Raw genomic sequence first — 5715 nt, 5'->3', positions numbered from 1 at the left:
ATTCCACACTTACAATAACAATTTGTATTTAAAACACTTTTGTTAGCTTTCGAAAAATTTGTAATTTTAATTTGTTAGAACTTGAAAACTGAAATAAGGTGAGTTTCAAATGCCCACTTCCAGAAAATATTTTGGTAACAGTATAATATATTAAAAATAAAAGTAATTAATTATGATTACAGTAAACGAAAATAAATAATAATAAAAAAAGACTTTTTACTTCACTTTTTAGTAAAATATATCGCTTGGACTAAAATGGTCCAAAAGATAGGATTTGTTAGTTTCTTTTGGGCCAACGTAAGAGATGTGAGAAGTCAAAAAAATTACTTAATAGTAAATAGTAATATTATTATATATATTTGGAAAATAAAATGCTTATTAAAAAGTTCTATTAAAGTTGGTTCCATTAAAAGACAATTAACTTGGTTAAAATTTTAATTATAGATTTACGTGTATAAAAATGGATTAAGAAATTCAAATTTATAAAATCACTCAATATAATATTTCAACATGTCCAGAAGGCGATGATACTTCTTCAGGCATTTCCACGGCGTTAGTAGACTGAAGCTAAAAAACTGTGAACAAAATATTTAACTTTATCTTGCAGTTGTCTAACAAATCAGTTAATCTGTTCTAAATCAAAAAGTATAGTATTCTTTTGAAACAGAATTCCTTAAAAGTATTGCACTCAGAGTTCTAAGTAGTTCCAGTTGGTAAAATATTGCAAAGGACTATATAGTCAAAAAAACTAGCAGTACTTCGATAGCGTTTCGACATATAAGATATAGAAACATTCTTAAATATGTCCACATACTAATGCTTCCATCAGACTTCGATGGAATTAAAATTGATTATATTTTTAGTATGGCGTAACATATATTTGTTTTCATAATTATACTCTCTCGTTTAGAAAGAACAATCGCTCAACCATAAGTTAACGGACAAGAATTTTTACAACTACATATATTATATAACTTTTCTATAAACCAGTATTTTTCCGAAGGTAGATTGCTTGCGTATGTATGATGTACAGTTATTAGAATTTTAATTAATAGATTATATTAAAGATATGAACTCAATATTAAACGCGGCAAATCTGTATTTAATATATAGTATATTCAAACACCAAAGGAAATTTAGTGCAATATAAAGTAACACTTTTGTGCTACATAACACCACATTTTAAAAGTTAGCAAGAAGTTTTTTTTCGATTTAGAAGAGGCCTAATATTGTAATATTTTATCCATCAAATATATAAAACTGTAGGAGGAGACTAAAATTATTTCTTAAAACTGAGATTATTGAGAATAATTCATATTGCGATTACTTCCATTCATAGTTAATATATGCAGTACGAATTAGATCAAATACTCCGAAATGTATTAGAAGCTAAAATAGAAACGAAATCTTTATTACACTTAAGACAACCATTACATACTCGTATATATTCAGATTACCTAACGAAATTTAGAGAGAGTGCAAATTCAATATAAAAGAGCAAGGATATTGAGAAAAGAAGATCATTGAATGAATACAACAAATTTTAAACATTTATTTTGGACAAGGTTTAGTAGAGTGATTTCTAAAATCCATTTATTCTGTTAATCGATGTTTGATGTTTGATGTTTGATATTGACTTTCTCACTTTCAGTACATATAAGTGCGTTCTAAAAACAATAACATATTGAATTGACCGTGGAATGCGAATATTTTTTAATCAAATTACATCATTTCGTGTTACATTAAAATAAATGATAATATCATCAAATGATCAAAAAAATATATATCTCCTTTCCAAATGAGCAGCCAAAAAATTGAAAATTATACCGAATTCAATGTTTTCGTTTGCGGCCGTGGCCACAGTCATTCTTCAATTTTGGTTTATCAGCAGGGAAATGGTCGAGCATATGCCCAATAACTTTACAGGAATACTCTACAGTATCTTCATTTAAGAGTGACAGTTTTGATAATGGCCCTGCTGAATGGAGTTCACCATAACATATATTATTCTTATTAAAATATAACTTTAATTTTCCGAAGGGAATAGGCGTTTCACTCGTGAGTATATAAAAGTACTTGTTAGTATTTTTTGCCCCCATTGAATACTGCACCTGACACGGTTTTAGCTCGCTCTTCGATTCATTCTTGGTAGCTCCATGATCGTCACTGTCAACGGAAATACCAGCAACTTCCTTGTTTAGATTTACGGAACCACCATGAGCACCGCATGCCGCTACTCCTAGAATCTGATTTTGGCTGGTTTCTGGTTGACCACCTCTTTCCTCCGTTGCTTTGCCATCAGTGTCTTCTGAAACTACTCGTCTTGCTTTCTGCCTAGCTAAAAATTTTTTTAAGTCACACTTATTTTTCTTATTTATTTTCATATTGAGAAGTTGATTTTTACTATTAGAGTTCGAAACAAATTTAAACAAAAAAGTATATTTTTAATAAAAATATGATTTGATTAATGCAAGTAACAAACACATTTCATATTTTGGATGGCCTACTGCTCTATTCGAAAATCTTCAGTTTAAGATTTCCTTTCTAGTTTAAATTATGTAGAAGAGATCTTCGTAAGAGTGCATGAATTATATTTTCCGTGTTTAACATTGGAAATGATACTCTCTACAGAGATTGTCTTTTTTAACTCCATGCTAATAAATTTGTTTTAATAAATTGTGTGTACATATATTTTACATAGATATATTATGAGTCTGTTTAGAGTGTATATAGTAGAAGTAGACTTTGCGAAAAGCTATAGTTGAGATAAAAATTCATGTTAATTAGTTCCTGAAGTGTATCATGGAAACTGAAACAGAAACTTTCTTGATCGCATTATTCTCACAAGTCTTTTTAAAAGGTAATTTAACATATCGCATAACCTCTTCAAAAGAGGTACAACTCGAAATTCGTCAGTTTTGAGTTAGGGTATGGAATTTGCTTATATCTACCAATACGCAAGATTCCACTTTGTTTTTATTATTGCAAATCGTCGAAAAGTTATATCTCTCTTGTTGTTAGGAGTGATACTACACTGCAAAACATTTATCGCGTTTTTGGAAAGTTGATGAATTTCGAGTTGAGCCTCTTTTGAAAAGGGTAATATGTAAATACGTATGTAAATACGTATATATATATGTAAATATATATGTATATGTAAGTACGTAAATGGTCAGCTAAATATGGTCAGCTAAATATGGTCAGCTAAATATTTAATTAAAGTTACAACAATAAAATATAAGAACGGAATGAATTTCTTAATTAGTTTATAGTCCGTATATAATTTGGACTGCAAGTGCTAAGCTTAAAAATCGTGCCTGTCAAATTAGAAACGGACTTTATATACGCATTAAGAAATTCAATTATTTTCTAAGACCACTGATGAAGAGTACTTCGCAATACTCGAAATAACGTTTTATAGTCAGCCAAATTTTAATAAAATTAATAAATTTTTGTTCCTGAATTTTCTGTGCTATTCGAATCCATCTAACTTTTAAACAGTTTCTTTTTGTCATAAAGACTTGGCACTCTCTGCAAGAAAAAATTAGCATTGAAAACAACAGTTTAATATTAAGAATCTAGTTTCTTTCGTCAAAACGGGCGTTAATATATGAAAATATAATTTAACTACTGAAGAATAAAATATGGCAACACCGCTTAGGAACCTGATGTACTCAATTTTCCTCTGCAAGTATGTTAACCACACTATGTCATAATCCTAAAAAGTTGATATGTAAAAATATAATTTAACCACTGAAGCATAAAATATGGCAACACCGCTTAGGATCCTGACCTTGTCAACTTTCCTTTGCAAGTATGTTAACTCGTCTATTACCATGCTATATCTTCTTTCGTCAAAACGGGCGTTAAAAATCAAGTTAATATGTAAAAATTTAATTTAGCTGCTGAAGCATACAATATGGCAACACCGCTTAGGAACCTGACCTTTTGAACATTCCGTTGCAAGTATGTTGCAAGTACGTCTATTACCACTCTATACCATATAGCTTATAGCAATGTAGCAATAATTTTTGGAGTAGATAATAAAAGGATTGTTAGTAAATACACATAAAAAAAATTATATGTCTGCTGCAACAGGTAATCTGGCAACACTGCCTAGAAACCTGCAGTTGTTACTTTTAAATATTTCAATAATAATTTTCATTTAATTTCATTTCTTTTATTATTAATTTATTCTAAGTGACATATGTCCAATTTAAACATCAAAAGTAAATATGCAATAAATTATTCCTACTGATGCTTTTACACAAAAAGGGCTTCTTCATACGTTAAGCGCACAAACAAATGCAAAATAAATTTTTCATTAATAATTCATAAATTTTCATTGTTGCACTTTTAGAGCTTCGCAAATATTCGCATTTTACTGCTGAGACTTCTATAAAAAAAAGAAAACGCACTGCTTTATCACTTCTATTGCTCACTAGTCCTATTGGTGCTTCTGTTGCTGCTTCTGCTGCTGTTGCTGTTGTTGTTGTTGTTGTTGTTGTTGTTGTGAAAATACTTAAATTAAAATTGAGTGTCATCATAAACAAAGAAGAAGATATTTTCAACGCAAATTGACAAATAGCGTTGCCACTTTATTTACTGTTTTTTTGATTTGCAAAAATAAATAAGAACGTAAAGACTTTTGCCGCTTTAAGCTTTTTACAGCAACAACAAGCAGTGAAAAAGTAACAACAACAAAATTCAACTACTACGCTATGTGAGAAAAAAAAAAAAGAAAAACAAATATTTTTAACTGCGCATGATTCAACAGTGAAGACAGCTGTTCTTCTGCGTTAAAGAAGCTTTCACTATTGTCAGTTTTATGATAGTGTCATCAACACAAAAGCACAAAAGCACAAAAAAAGTTCAAACAGGTGAAATGAAAGCTGCTTCAATTTGTTTAGTAATGTTGAGCAATTGCAAGTGGATGGTGTTTGTGTTGTGGCACCGCAAAGCGCGCTAATGCCGTTGTTATTATTGTTTTTGTTGTTTATCATACCACATGGTTGACTGCATTAAAAATAATGCTTAGGGTGGCAGACAAAACGTCGCTTGGAGGCATGAATAATATAAACACAAAAATAATAAACAAAAAAAAAAAAATACTGTGTAGAATTGAATAAAATTTCACACAGAGAACCACTGAAATCAAAAGGCATTTATTAGCCATAAAACGATGCACGATTTTGGTATAAAAAAATATAAAAAATATATTAAAAAAGTTATAAATTAACATAATATACAAATAAGTAATAAAAATACCAAATTTGGAAGGTTGCAGGCAAAACTCAGTGACGGGTTTAAAGTTCTTAAGGAATTTAAAAAAAAAATGTAAAAATATAATTTTAAAGAAATTAAAAATAATAATATTAATTATAAAGCTTAATTGTTGTTATTGAAAGAACAGCAATTAATACAAAAAAATAAAAAAAAACTTCAAACAAAAATTAAAAACAAAAAACTTTTTTTTTAAATATATATGTATATATATTTACTTGTATATTGAAATGTTTAATTTAATAAAATTTGCAAAAAAATAATTCAAATAAATAAATAAAACTTTAGTCATCTCATAAACTATTTTTTTAAAACAAAATATTAAACTGAAGTTTAATTAAAATAATATAATTGTGTTATATTGGATTTACTATAATCATTTGAATTATAAAATATTAAATATTTAAATAAAAACAATATGATAAATAAATT

Source organism: Teleopsis dalmanni, chromosome X, assembly GCF_002237135.1.
Source record: "Teleopsis dalmanni isolate 2A chromosome X, ASM223713v2, whole genome shotgun sequence".
NCBI lineage: Eukaryota > Metazoa > Arthropoda > Insecta > Diptera > Diopsidae > Teleopsis > Teleopsis dalmanni.
The sequence above is the reverse complement of the archived record's forward strand: the minus strand, read 5'-3'. Positions refer to the sequence as shown.